The sequence below is a fragment of the Mugil cephalus genome, chromosome 4, assembly GCF_022458985.1.
Source record: "Mugil cephalus isolate CIBA_MC_2020 chromosome 4, CIBA_Mcephalus_1.1, whole genome shotgun sequence".
In the NCBI taxonomy this organism is placed as follows: Eukaryota; Metazoa; Chordata; class Actinopteri; order Mugiliformes; family Mugilidae; genus Mugil; species Mugil cephalus.
Window position 1 is genome coordinate 11,545,720 of NC_061773.1, and position 15,370 is coordinate 11,561,089.

At 43.3% G+C, this 15,370-nt stretch overlaps 1 protein-coding gene across 3 annotated transcripts in view; it reads left to right on the forward strand.

Annotated features, from left to right (window-relative positions):
* The first annotated feature begins 7,128 nt into the window (after positions 1-7,128).
* tafa3a (TAFA chemokine like family member 3a) overlaps positions 7,129-15,370 on the forward strand; it is an 89,218-nt gene continuing 80,976 nt past the window's right edge. Inside the window, exons 1-2 of one of the 3 annotated variants that reach the window (XM_047581798.1) lie at positions 7,129-7,414; positions 7,502-7,639. The gene's annotated coding sequence lies outside the window, so the exon portion shown is untranslated. Of the gene's footprint in view, positions 7,640-14,392; positions 14,602-15,370 lie in introns of those variants that run through there. The other 2 variants (XM_047581797.1, XM_047581799.1) reach the window with 2 other exon arrangements.

The window sequence follows — 15,370 nt, forward strand, 5'->3', positions numbered from 1 at the left end:
TATCCTCCACCTAGACCAGGCAGGCACACCCACCGAACTACTAAAAAAAACATGAAAAACAGCACGAAGTGTTGACCTGCCTTCGAAATTCACTAGATCCCAAACTGATCATGTATCTGTGGGATGCACTGAAACAAGCCTGATCCACAGAGGGCCCTCCCCTCAACCCACAGGACCCAAAGGCCCCTACTAACAACTTTCTATCGCCAGACGCCACAGGACACCCTCAGAAGGCACTGACTGGATGACATCCACTAGTTTGGCCATGATTGTTCCTACTCATTATAGCTAAAAAGGGAGTAAACTCCACCAGACAAAGGGAATGGGGCTGATAGATGCTTCAATAGATACGTTTTCCTCTGCAAAGACAATAGCCACAATGATTTGGAGTGTTCCTTTACAGAAAAAGCCTTCTAGTTTTGACCAGTTCACGGATGTCAGTCTTAAATAAACATAACCATTCATTCACACACATGCACGGCCTTTGTAACCTGGCAACAGCAGTCATTTGGTATCTACACTGGCATCTATTTTATAATGGTATCGGGATGCAGTCTGACACAAGAACACACACAAAAATGATTTACTAGCAACTTAAAAAAACACAAAAAGGTGTTGACCTGGCCTCCAAATTCACTATACCCCATATAAGGCCAGCCATAATGTTATGCCTGACTGGCGTATGATTACAGTTAAATTTTTTTGTTTGTTTGTTTGTTTGTTTTTGTTTGCTTTCACCTGGTAAACAAAACCTTGTACAGACTGATATCTCTGATTTACTTAATGATGAATAGTTTTGTAAATTTGTCTTGAAACAAATCACATAGTTTATTGTTTGTGTCCACCTCTGCATTTTCACCGCACCATGCAACAATTTATGCCTCCTGTCAAAATGAACATCGAACCACCGTTAACCTTTATATGTTTGTACTGACTGATCTATTTATATGCTTCAGTGATGTAAAGAAACTAGGATCAGTTACTTGCTCCTCTTTACAATGTGCTAACAACAATAGCAGACTGTTTATTCTACATTATTTGACCCACTAGCTACTTACAAGTACTCATTTTGTACTCACACTTAAGCAAATGTTTAAATGCTTCTGTACTGCCCTGGCCTCTCAGTCATCTATGTCATTCAGACATTAATTTTCTGTAACTTCTTGTCCTCTGATGGGTCGTGGGGGTTGCTGGAGCCTTTCCCAGCTGTGATTGACTGAGAGGTGGAGTTCACCCTGGACAGGTCTCCAGTCTATCGCAGGGCTAACACAGAGAGACAGACAACCATTCACACTCACACCTATTTAGAATCACCAATTAACCTAACGAGCATGTCTTTGGACGATGAGGGGAAGTCGGAGCATCTGGAGATAACGCACACAGACACAGGGAGAACATGCAAACTCCACACAGAAAGACTGCAGTCAGAGTAAAATGGGGTAAGTGGGGTTGAGAACTGACACAAAAGAGAGGGAGAGGTTAGATGCACTTACACAGCTATGGGCGACGGTAATTAAATTGTGTGGGGTGATGACTTGTTCCTGAACCTTGTCCTCTTAAGTTAAATAATTTAATGAAATCTAGGGATTCACTAGTTGCACTTTTTGTCTTACTAAATATGTAGACAACCAGGTACAAGCCAATAGGTAGTGCATACCAGGATGTTTTGAGATACTCCAAGCCTGATGCAGCTGCTAATGCTTATCCAGAATGCAAACCCTGATGCTGCTGTGCAGGGCTCTGTGTAGCACTGAGGTAAATTTACCTGATACTGATTCGTATTTGGTTCAAATATGAAGATGAGGCGCGGCACAGTGGCTCAGTGGTTAGCACCGATGCCTCCCAGCGAGAAGGTCCGGGCCTTTCTGGGTGGAGTTTGCATGTTAACCCTGTGTTCGCTGGTTGATGGTTGTATGTCTCAGTGTTCGCCCTGCGATAGGCTGGCGACCTGTGCAGGGTGCACCCTGCCTCTCGTCCAACTGGAGCCAGCTGGGATAGACTCCAGTAACCCTCACGACCCTAGTGCAGGATTAAGCAGTACCGAAGATGTAATGCAACAAATGTAAAAATGTAATCTAACATGCAATGCAACCACATGTAATGCAAAAGGTTGCTGATGTGCCTGTGCAGAGCTTCATGCAGTGGAAATTCTTGGGAACGTACTGACAACAGATGGTCACCAAGCAGCGTACAGGGCGAGAGCTTATTTTTACAGACTGTGGGTCGTCTCCAGATATTTTCTCTCACTTTCTTCAGTGCTAGCTTCAAACTCTTTGCTCATATGAGGTGTCATCCAACTGCTCGTAAAAGAGCTCCTTTATGCAAATCATAGTTTGCGGTCTGCTTTACATTTTTCTTTTAATCATCATCCCGTACAGCTAACGAGAGGTTAAGATAATGTTTGCAATGGGTGTGGTTGTATTTGGCAAGCGCGAGTACATGAGCACAGCATGGACCAGTACTCAAATTGTGCAAACTGACATTTATTTGTTCCTAATCATAACATGCAAATGAATCAGTTTATTCACCAGTGAGTCATTTTACTCTTCCTGCTAGTACCTTCTTAAAAACAGTTTAACATTGTTCACATGCTTCTTTTACACAAGTACATAATTTCAGGGCTTGGGCCTTTACATCTGGAGTTTGCATGTTCTTCCTGTGCCTGTTTGAGGGTTTCTCCAGGAGTTCCACAGTTCAAAATCATGCATGTAAGTTCAATTTGTGCTTGTATATTTGCTCTAGTTTGTATGTGAATGTGTGAAAAGCCATTTCCCCGTGTTTGCCCAGTGATTGTCTGGCAAACTGTCTTCCCTCCAGATGTCAGCAGAGATATGTTCCAGCTTCTCTACAACACCTTCAGATAAAGACAGTAGATGACTGGATTTCAGTACCTGGGTTACATGCGTGATTTAACAAAACGTAGTTAATGGACATCGTTTGCCACCGTGAAACAGTGTTTGAGAGAAGTACAGAAAGTACAGATGAGTGTTTGTATGATAAAGATGTTTGCACATGTGTATGTTCTCCACTAGGTGGAGCCAAATTACTGCCAGATGAAAAGCAATGAAATGTGAAACTTATGAAGATGCACATTATCTTCGTAAGCCTCTTAAAAAAGATGTATAATAGAACGGACCCAGTTTTCGTGTTTTTATTCTAACATGTTTTATCACCCCTCCGTGACTTACTTTCGCAACAACGCCTGCTCTGTTGCCTGGCAAGTGGTTAAAAGAAATTTAATGATTACCTTTGCCTCAAAGGATGGATTTTTCTTCGCTTTTATTTCCTTTTCCCAAGATAAAGTACTCCCAACATCCAGTATCAGTGGATGAAGATTTAATCTCTCTCCTGATGTATGACCCACTACTTGTCTGACAGGGGCTTGCTGAGGCGCACTGCTCTAAATCCAAAGGGAAACAGTGAAATGACGGGAGAATTTGTTTCTGTGATTCCTCTTCCTTACGCCCTGTGCTTGTGTGTGTGTGTGTGTGTGGTGGTGGGGGGGGGGGACGATGCAGATGGTGCAGACATTGCTCCCCTTTTAAAGAATAAATCTCTGGTGAGGGGTGACATTTGATATGCCGTCAGAAAACAAGACATGGGGAAAAATCAAACATCTCCGGCTCATGTTTCTTTGCGTGATAATGCAAAATGAATGCAGCGAAGACAGATGCTGTTTAACAAGGTTTTCATCTTGTCTTGTGTTTTGTTTTTATCAGGTTCAATTGATGGAAAACATACACACAAACACACACTGTATTGGTGCTTTGTGTATTGGTACATGGTGCTAAATTACAAGTCCACATCAGACAAAGGAGAGGAAGAAGTCTAATTATTACTGCAAAGTATAAAATTTAAGGTTTGTGATTTATTATACTGCTTCACTGCATTTTCACAGCCAAACTTACTTGGGTACTTCCATTTCTCTATTAAGAAGATAACACTGTAATCTTTGGTTTGCAAAATCATGTTGGTTCAGGTCAGGTCATGGTTTTCAGCATTTATTTAAAATAACTGAGAGAGCTGCTGATTCTCCTGTAATTTAATTTTGTATTTCTATTGTATTGTTTTCTATTACTTTGGCCATGTTAGTCAGCGGACTAGGCTAAATAAAGTTAAATACAGTCTAGCTGTTACCCGAAGTGCCCCCCTTACATCTCCATACAATTGAATTACCACGACCACTAAGACCGAAGAATAAAACGGTCATGATGGAGGATTTAGTGCAGGACTGTCACTAGTTTACCTAATGAAGTGCCCATTGGGCCCGGGGAGCCCTACACTCTTGTAGGGCTCTGTACTGAATGGTGAATGAAGGTAAGCAAAGTAAGATGTAACTTAAAGATATTACTAGTGTATGTTAGGTTTTCTTACCTTGATTGAGGTCTTCGGCTGCGTTAAACTTGGATGTAAAACGTGCAAGACAATATACAGTAGGTCATTCAATATAAGGTCATTTCTGCAGTGTAAAATTGCCTGTTTCGGTGTTGCCCTGCTTTTGTTTATAAAGTGTGTACCCTCACAGTTCACACTAAATTGAGCTCATATATTCTCACTTTATGTGGACATTATTTCTTTCTCTGTGGTTGCAGCTCCCCGCTAGTATCTGAGAGTGGTGGAGAAGTTGGAAAGTCCATTAGGTTAGGCAGCCCCCTGATGAAAACCCATTAATGGCCCTGCAATCGGGATTGAGGTCGGAGAAGAGACCTGGCAGTGCAACCGCACGCAAAGCCATAAAGCCTGATGTAGCTGCTTCGCATCGAGCATCTGCAGCTGAGGAAGAATAACCGTGCCGCTGTCTGCAGACCTGTTGAATTAAAGGGGGGCATTAACTGCTGCTTCGTCTGCATTATTGATGGGGCCCTCCATTCCTGAGGCCATAATGCATCCTATTTTTCCCCTTGCAATTTTCTGGTAGACGTCTCTCTGTCTTTCAAGCACACTTCCACGGTGAAAGCCGGCGAGGGTTCAGGCAGAGTGCTTGCGCTGCACCCTGCAGGTTGCTGTTATTTTAAGCCCAACATCCACAATCAATGCTGAGCCACGAAGCCCCCACAACTCTCGTCCCCCATGTGAAGTGAAGATAATCACAGGATGACAGGCATGGGTTGATGAGTGTTATGCAAGGTGCAACCTACAGCAGCAAGACCTAAAGAGGCAGCGAGGTTTTTCACTGTGGGCTGCCAGCTCACATGACGCCTCAAGCCCAGAGGATGTTTGTTTCTGCCTGTGGTTTGACCTCAAAGAGACAAAACCGGTGTCTGCAGACTCTGATGCCAAGCGCTCACTAACGGGGATTACCTCATGAGTCACCCCAGCTGCCGTCGACAATGCATGTGTTGCCGAGGCCTCTAACAGGGAGCTGCTGGCTTTATCTGCTCTCGCACAGCTTGAGACACCTTACCTCACAGCTGACCTCATCCTGTCATATGATTTAATGAGCAGAGCAGAGTCACAAACCACAGTGTCAGGGGTTTGACGGAACAGGTCTATACAATGCACTAAAGATTAATGAGGTCATCTCCGCTGTCAATGTGCGCGTGAGAGACGCGGAGGGAGGAAGAAAGAAACTTGATGACTTTGGGTATCACATTACATCAGTGACGCAAACGGAATCAAAATAACAGCTTCTCTTTTCGTGATGTGGGAGTGATGCGGAGTCTGGCTCTGGTATCTGATTTGAATTTTATGGCCCAGCCGGGTCAGCGATAATGTGTTGACATGTCGTTTTCTGCTCAGTTTGCTGGGATTTCTGCTTGCATATTTGTTTGCGCATGTTTATGGAGCTTTCCATGAGCTAGATGGCTTTGGCTTTATGATGATAACACTCGGTCCAAAATCAATCAAATCCAAATCCAAAAGCTTTCCACCCATCTCTGCAGGCCATTTCAAAGGTTGGTATTGATTATTCCACCCATTCCTTCCTTTCGGGTAGCCAGACGTAAGAGACTGCTTCAGAAATGGAGAGATGATAATGCAATTACAGAGGGGAAGTCTTTGTAGACTGGACAGTAATGCTCGAGCAGAGTGGAAGTTGAATGTCAGAGACGTACAGATGTGTCATCATAAACCCAGTGAGTGGTCAGGAGCCTAATCCATGTTGTAATATTCAAGTTGTTCAAAGGGGGTTTTACGCAGGGTGCGTGTGTGGATGGTGTAAGAGAAGGGAGCGGGTTTTGTCATTTTTTATTATTGCTGGTGGGAGGGGAGTTGTCTTTGTGAGAACAGAGGAGGATCTTTGTCTCTTTCCTCTTTCTTGTGATTCCATTTATTTCTGTCTTTTATAATAAGAAGAGATCAAATGTGTTACAACAAAAGATGGTGTCCATGTACCCCACACACAGGTGTGTTGGCCATATGTAGTCAGTGTGGTTTGAAGTGGAGAAGCCCTTTAGCGCAGGGCTTTCGCCTTTTCTCTTTATGCTCAAAAAGAAGACAGAGCCCTCCGCATTTTTGACAAAACAAGGACTTGTGAGGATGGGACAGCAAAAAGGCAGACTTTAGCATTTTGTACAGCACAGACTCAGACTTATGTCAGATTTAAGGAACTGAGAAAACTGACAAACAATTTATTGTTTACCCTTGTGGATTTGTTCTCAGAGTGGCTGCCTTATCATCATTTACAACCCCATGTTGAGATGTGGTTAGTGTATTTCCAGTTGTCTTTTACATATATAGGATGTTTTTTCACTTTGAAATATTAACAATGCTGTGGAGTTTCTTTGTAAAATAATTCAGGGCCATCTCTGCGCAAATTATTTCCACACAGTCCCTAAATCTCTTTTCACCCACTGACCCAAAATATCTATAATAAGCACTTCCATCAAACTCATAAACTGGCCTCTAAGAAATGTTAGTTCCTTGACAGTAGAGCTGAAAACAAATAAAACAGCATATTAAATCTATAATTCAGTCTAAAAAGTCGCAGATAATGCACTCGAGGAAATAAGGACTCACGCTCTTACACAGATTGTTTTATTTAGTTAGTTTGCTGCTGCATTCATCCTTTAATTACCCTCTCAAGATAGAAGTCTGCCCTCCTTCCTGTCACCGACGCAGAGCACCGCTGGATGGCGCTGAAACACAGGGGCAGCGCCACGGCTACGCTCCGCACAAATAGACGCGCGCGCACACACGCACACGCCGTGATGAATCCGGCGTCTCCCTCACCGCTCGGACACCTCAAACCCATTTCTCTAACTGCGCGAAGACGTTGCCATAACCCAACCGCAACCAGTATGTGGAAGGAGGATTGTTTCAAAAAAACACACATGCCATGAATCTTGAATCCAGAAACTATGAGCGGCCGCGCGGCGTGCTGTCCACCTGCCGTGGCGCTCTGGAGGATTGGAAGTTGTGAGTCAGAGCCGGAGGACCAGCAACTTTTATAGACTTTCGAGTCCACCGCCTGCAAGTAGGCAGCAGCCTCAGTTTAGACTCCTCTAACTCGGGGATTGTGCGTGTGGAGAGCTTTGTCACTAGACCAGGGTTTTTTTTTTAGGTTATGTGTTGTCCTGGGCGTCTTGAAGCGACGAGGAAATGGCATTTCCATAAAGAAGAGGTCCCTGGGTTTTGTGGCTGACAATGGAGAATAAATGAAAGGGACGTTTCCCGGGATTAACTGACAGAACAACGACAGGTATGTAGACATTAAAATGTATATTTTGCTCACTGGGCCGAGGCAACTAAAACAATTATTCTCAGGTGTGTCTGCAAAACGCCGCCCGGCCAGACCTTTGATTAACTGGGCTTATCGATTGATTTATCGATTGTTCCCACTATGATAAATTGCTAGTAACTCTTGAGGCACCAAGCGGGGGCTAAACGCCTTTAAGGTGTCGTGCAGGTGAGGCTGCAGGCTGGCAAATGTTCAACTTCATGTGGGGGGGGAATTCGTGCGCAGCAACGTGAAAATGAATGAATGACTGAACAAATGAATGAACAAATGCTTAAATCGGACAAAAGTTTCCACTCTGTGAAATCTGGCCACTTGGGTGCACTACGGTACAAAATGTATTCCATTCTGCGTGCAAATGTGTGAATAAAACTCCACTTTTAATGTTCAAAACATAATATATGGATGCTGAGAAACTGTTGATGCATTAAGAAAATATCTATCTATCTATCTATCTATCTATCTATCTATCTATCTATCTATCTATCTATCTATCTAAAGGTGATGTTTATTTGTGAACCCTACCCTTCTTCCCTAAAACGATGCCTAATTCTGTCTTCATCCCATCACTGGTAACCTCACACATACTAAACAAGGCTGCCCACAGTAAAGCCTCTACACAGGTAATCTGGAGCTGGTGTCTCAGCAGGGCCCCCTGTGCTTCCCCCCCGACTCCAAACTAAGACAAAAGCGGCTCCAGCTCTAAGCGGCTTGTTTGCGACTTAAGATGGCTCTGTCATCATGTTGTATTCCGTCGTGACAGACTGAGAGAACTGGCTTCCGGCTTTGCTGTCTTTGAATATGAAGTGTGAATACTTCTCTTTCCATGACCCCTCGCCTTTCCACCGCTCTCACCCTCCCTCTTTCTCTCTCCTTCTTTTTTTTTTCCAATCCCAGTCCATCTCCTTGTTCACCTCCTTCTTTCATCTGCCCTTCATCCCCTTGACAAGTGTTGTGCGGTCAGCTGTTTTTTTTTTCTCCCCCCCTTCCCCTCAATTAGTGCTATCATCGCATTTCATCCTGCGGAATACGGGGATGGTAATAACCTTACACTCCTACTGCGGGGTGATACAATTCTGCTGTGATTAATTGAAGTCCCCTCAGAGAGTCAGAGGAGGCGTAGATCTTCCCTTTCACACTCTCTGACAGGCAACCCATTATATTGTTTTATAGATCGCCGTCAGTAGCCCTTGAAGCTGCCTGCGGCCCACTGTTGTTCTGGAGGGTTTTATTGTGCAGGGTTATTGGTTGGTATTGCTGACAGGCAGAGCAAAGGCCACGCTGGGATTACTGGAGATGGGATCCCTGTGACAGTTCCACTGTATTTGACAGTTCCGCTGGAAACTTGAAAAAGATTTGCTGCAGTGGCTGATGTGAAAATTGGGAATTTGCCACGGCGCCGGAGACTAAAGTTTAGCCAGCATAACATTTGCCGTGATGCACCTTAACGCAAACGTTTGCTTGTGCTGTTCGGATGCGACAGAGCACACTGCAGTCCCGCAAAATAACCACCATCAAAAGGTGAGACAGATTAGCTTCCTTTTTTTAAAAAAATAAAAAACAAAAAAAAGCTGTCATTGATACAGACATTGAAGCAAAAAAAGCAGAGCGCATACTGAGGTTTGGAGAGTGCACTTGATATACATGAGCCACCAGGTGATTTCCAGAAGAAGAGAACACCACGGATAAGAGGCTTGTCTCTAGTTTTAAGGAGCCACCCCAGGCAGTATTTGTGTTCTCTGCCAGCTTCCTGCTCATTCTGTCAGCTCAATAGAGCGTGATATAAGAGACTGGACTGGGTTTGCAGCCATCAGACAAAACAATACCTTTAGTTTTTAACTTTATACATGTTCGCACAGCGCCCTCCCGCATGCCTCCGTGTAATCCAGGCATGTCACTTTATGCAGGGTGCATCTGCTATACGACAGCCCGGAGAGCACAGCGCGGCGGCACCGCGAGTTAACCATAAAATCCCGGGTGTTGCATCATTTCAGAAACTCTGTATTCACCGCCAGCCCTGCAGATTTGGTTTAGCGGAACAATAAAAAGTCAGCCATCTAGCATACGTGATTACACCCGATTTCAGCACCTCAAGACTCGCTGCTTAGCGGCGCTCATGGGCTAATGTGTTTAGAAGGCACGGTTTGTTCCACCTCTCAAAGCGGCAGCTCGAGCTGCTGGGGTGAATCCGTCGGGGTGCTTGAAGGGAAATTCAAAGCCCCACCATAGCAAATGAAATGCAGCATTGTGACGCTCGTGTGCAGCTCTGTCATGTACAGAAGAGGAGGAGGAGGAGGAGGAGGAGGAGGGGGAGGAGGAGGACACAAGGAGAGCACATCCCATGTTTTATAGATGCCATTTAAAGGAGCATACCCAGGACGGGCTTGCTGAAATGAACTGTAACCGCAGACTAAACACCAAGACAATAAACAAACAAATTGGTTTTCTGGAAGCCAGCAGTGTCCCACTCATTCGCTGATCCTTGCCGATGCGGCGAGCTGCTTTTTCCTGAGAGATTAGGCTGTGAAGCACAACTCCATCTCTTATTTATTCATGCTGATTTGCTGTGGGTGTGTGTGTGAGAGGGAGAGAGACATCGACAGGGTGTATGTGTGTACGGCCGTAGTGCAGCAGTGTTTGTAAAACTGCATTTATGTGAATGATTTGTGTGGGCACGTCATGCGTGTGTGTAGAAGCTTTTGTGTCTCCTACTGCTCAATTAAAACTGTGTGTGCTGCGTTGTTATTGTATAAATCCAACTCCTTCTGTTGCCTGCTCAAGTACATGACTGGAGTAACGACGATCAGGGAAAGTTCCTGCGATTCTTCTGTGATACCAAGAATAAACAACTGGTATTGCCGTGTATTTAAAAGTCATCGTTCCAGCAGTGGATTTCAGTTGTAGTGTTTTCAAAAGGACTTGTTTGAAGAAGTCCAGTAGGTGGGTTTACAAGGACGCTACTGTTCAGCCGCTGATTAGAATTACACTCCAGTTCAAATTAAAACGCCTCATGTGCCCACGGCAAGAAGAATGATGAGTATAAAAGACGGCTCTGATCAGCACGAATTTTCACTCGGAATGGGAATAAAAACAGTGTGTGAGCCTGATGACCTGTTAAATCTGAAAATATTACTAGCACATACTATCCAAGCAAACGAGTGTCGTTGAAAACGTGTGTTGCCTCCGTTCACCCTCTTCTGCTGAATGAATTAAGTGTTTAAGTGTCGACAAATTTGCGAAAAATGACTTCTTCTCCTGTTACATTTCCAATAAAACACTGCACAGTTGGCAGAGCCCCCAAACCCCTCTGCTTGTGTCAAAAATGCAAATTCACACACACACGGCTTTGAGTTATTTTATTTATTCCACCCCATGTAAACAGTTAAACTAGAATTTGTAAAAGCGAGGTGAAAGATGATCAAACCACTGCCGCTAAAACAAGATTCATTACTTTCACGATGCCATTATCAACCCCAAATTTGTAATGCGCACCAGTGATGCTTTGTGGAAGCTCAAAGTGATGCTGATCAACGGAAATAATTATGAAGTCGTCAGCTTAAATTAATTTGCCATTGGTAATAATTCATTGTTTTAAATGAAGGAGTGGACAGTTTTGTTTTCCATCTTTTAATATTAACTATTTCGAAAACACTGCTACAGAATTTCTAAGGGATTATTTCATCAGAGTCAGAATCAACGTTATTGGCCAAGTATTTGTGCACATACAAGGAGTTTGACTCCGGGCACTTTGCACAATGGTACAAGCACTTAAATAAGCGTAAAAATAAAAGCGTAAAAAAATAGAAAAGCTGTACAGCATAAATAAGACTTTCAGGATAAAAAGAATTTGGAGAAAAAATAAAGGGCAGAGTCAGATATGTACAAAGAGCTTCAATCCTTTCCTACAGTGTTGTGGACATAGAGAGTAGTAGAGCCTCCATGGTGGTAACTTCCAGATTTGTCAGCCATCAGGCTTTCCTACCAACCCTCCTTCCTCTCTTTCCTCTCCCAGTCCCTTCCACAGTTGCCTTTCCTTGATGTAGTCAGTATATGGCAGCTTTCACTCTCAATATTGTGCCATTGTGCTGAATTCCCATCAGCTCCTTCTCCTGCACAGCAGCAAATAACTCAATTCTCCAAGCCCTTAACCATCCGTCCAGTGAAAAGCTGGGAGAATTGCAGATTTTGTGAAGCCCCACTTCTAAACCTCGGTTCCTAAGGGAGCAAGGGAGCTCTGATTTTTTTTTTTTTTCCTCCTAGATTTTTTCCTCTCTCGGTCTCTTGTGGTGCCCGAGGGTCCTCTGCAATATGGTGTTTTTTTTCCTCCTGTTGCTATCAGGCTCCGCCTCATGCCTGTAATCATTACACTGCAATTTGGGGAAGGAACTGCAATTACAGGGTTTAAAAATGGGCCTCTTATTTTTCTACGCTTGTCATTTCTTTGTTGAGAACGCCGGAGAATGACTACCCTGTTGTCATTATATTAAGCCTCAATCAGAATCAAAGAAACTGGCAGTTACTGTCAAAGGTCTCTCTAGTGCTTCTTGGAGAGGGGCTGGTAAAGATACTTTGTAAATTGAAAGTTGGACAATTTCCTCCAGTTGTTTGGTCACACTATTATTTTTCTATCCTTCTGCTCCTCAACATGTAAACAATCGGAGGAGGGCTGGGTGACCTGACATGGAGGCCAGTCATGTTTATTTGTTACGAGAGGCCCAACGACAGAAGAGCAGAGGACTCCTATTTTCAAAATGTCATTAAGTGTGTTGTTCAGGATTCGGCATGTGAACCTTGATCTAATGTACAATGTGAGGATGGGAGACATGAAACTGTTTTTTTCTTTCTTCCGAGACAGAATTAGCTCAATGGTGGCAGCGGTTCACACTTTCATCCAGTCAGTCACGCCTTCTCCAACAGTCAGTCAGGTACTCTTGTACTATAAATACATAAAGAGCATTTCACTTATAATTGTTCCCGTGCAGTTTTAATGTGACTAACTGAAGAAGCACCGCTGTGTGTGTTTGGGAGAGTTTTTGAGTATGAGCCAGCATTGTCAGGTAGGAGTTCAGTTGGCCTCATTAGTGCCTTTCTAGGTGGCCACTGCTCCATGCACAAGGGATAAACAATTACCTTTGAAAGCTGTTTTGTAACACCCAGCGGTAAACCCATGTGACGTCTTGTTTGAATCATTGCAGCAATGCTGTCAGGTATTCATTTTAGCATGTAACTGTGGGTCCATTTGCCTTTTAATTAAAAGTTTCTTTAGTAGGATGTTACAGATGTTTCAGATTTATTCATTCTGTGTAAAATGTATTATTGAGTGCTGTGCTACACAAAAAACTAATAATGCAATGCAGTAAATGCAGTAAAAAATAAACAAACAAACAAAACAAAAAAGAAAAAAAAAACAGTGTCTGGTGGTATGTAATGGGATAAAACCCTCAAAATGATTTAATATTTGGTAGTTTTGTTAAGTGCTGAAATGTGTATGCAGAAAAAGGAAAAAAAAAAAGTTTTTATAGCAGTTTTTTGAGAAGTGGACATTTTTGTCCTTTATGACTCGAGGGTAATAAATTATACTGATGCTTGAGGGTTAAGGTAAATGGTCTTGTATTTAAATAGGTAAATGGATGGGTCCATTTAACTATTTAAATACAAGACCAAGACAAACCAATGTCAAGCACTGGGAGCAGCTCGAGGTTCAGCGTCTTGCCCAAGGACACTATGCCATATTTTCCATATAGTGGGCATCAAACTTCTAACCCTAGGGTTTGTAGACATTCGTCCCTACCTACAGAGCCACAAGCGTCACAGTCAATGGTAAGTACAGGTAGATAACAGTCCATAGGCGCATTCTCGTATTTGTTAACTGCAAACACAAGCATTTGTTTATTATGGAGTTTCCCTTGACAATAATTTTCTTTTACAGTTAAGCTAAATTTGGAATCAAGCTTCTCAGAGCTACACATCAACAAATGCATGCACAGATTGGGGATTTAATGTGTCTTTCACGCAGTGTCCAATTAACAAACACTACAGCAGTGGCCACCTAAAAAGGCACTAATGAGGCCAACTGAGTTCCTACCTGACAACGCTGGCTCATTGGTATCAAGCTTCTCAGAGCTACTCATTAATAAATGTTTGCACAGGTTTAATGCGTCTTTTAAGCAATGTCCAATTTTAACACACACTGTAGAACATGGAAACATAAATCCGTCTTACCCTGTTGACAGTGCTCCTACTGTATGTGTCAAAATGAACTTGATGAAAGTAAAGTACATACAGGATATGACAACCATTGCTTTGCTAGAGGACCACTTCAAGCAGTACTGTTCTTAAATGTATGAGCATTTTTTATTATGCATACATTGATACAACTCAGAAATCTATAAAAGCAATCTATCAATCAATGATCCCAGCTGACTGGGTGGTTACAGTAATTGGCCTTGTAATGTTTTAGGCGGGTCATTTCTACTGTGGCATGTTGTGGTTCAGACCTTTTATAAGCCTGTGTGACCATTCAAGTTAAAGGATTCTCTTATCACTTTCAGTCCTTTCCACATGTAGTACAGAGAGACTTTCCCCTTGACTACAACCCATTTCTGATGCTTAGATTGATGTGCCTTTTACACCACGGCATCAATTTTCGAATATCAGGCGGAATAATAAGGCTCTGGATGAAAAACTATTTTGTGCTCTCCCTCCCTCTCCGCTCTCCTCCGTCTGCCTCACACTCTCCCTTTCCTTCAAACGCGCACTCGTACGATCACACGCCGCAACTCCCTCGCCACAGCGTGCGGGGTGACTAATTTCTCCCGGGCTTTGGACTTTGGCGTGAGAGAGGGTGAGAAGGAGAAAATGAAAGGGAGAGGAGAAGCAGTGGTGCCTGGCAGTTCAGAGGAAGCCGCCCACATCGAAGGAGTCTGGTATCACCTCTCATGTCGCCTTTTCGGCTGCCTGTCTGTCTGTTTTGTCTCATAAACCAGCACGAGCGCCCTTGCATGTGTGTATCGGCTGTGGGACTGTGTCAATTTGATCACTGTTTACTCCCGAGTTTCAGGTACTGGAGACAGATCACAGGCAGTGTGCGTGGTGCTCCCATCTGTGAAGAGAAATTGAAATCTAAGTGTGTAGTTTTTGCATCCAATTTGCGCTGTCTTTGCTGGATTCTGTAGAGTGGAACGGCTCCCAATCAGTGGAGCTTTGTTTACTCTCCGCGTCCTGCTTACAACTGGCTGGTACAAATATCAGCTGCTGTAGTGTCACACACTGTGCTTTTGTACAATTTCATAAACCACGAACTGAAGTGGGTTACGTGGCACTGATATAGCTGACGTGTGGCACACATACGTCAGCTTGTGTTGTTTTAGACCTAGTAGTCATTCAGGGAATTGATCCAAACATGGATTCATCATCCGATAAAACAATCAACACTCTTGAGCTAAGCTCTTGCGAAATAAAGGCTCTTTCGTTGAAATATATCACAAAGACAGAAAGTGGCTAGAAATGAGATTCACTTAAATTTCACAGACAAGAGTGCTTTTTTAGATCTGACTGAATGACTCGGTGTTGTTGAAAATCTCAGAGGCAGGAACATTAAACGGGCCCAGTACAAAGACTTTCCCACAGAATTGGAAATGTCTTACTTTTCTATGTTTTGCATGCACAGTGAATTTTGTTCAGCACTTCAGTGAT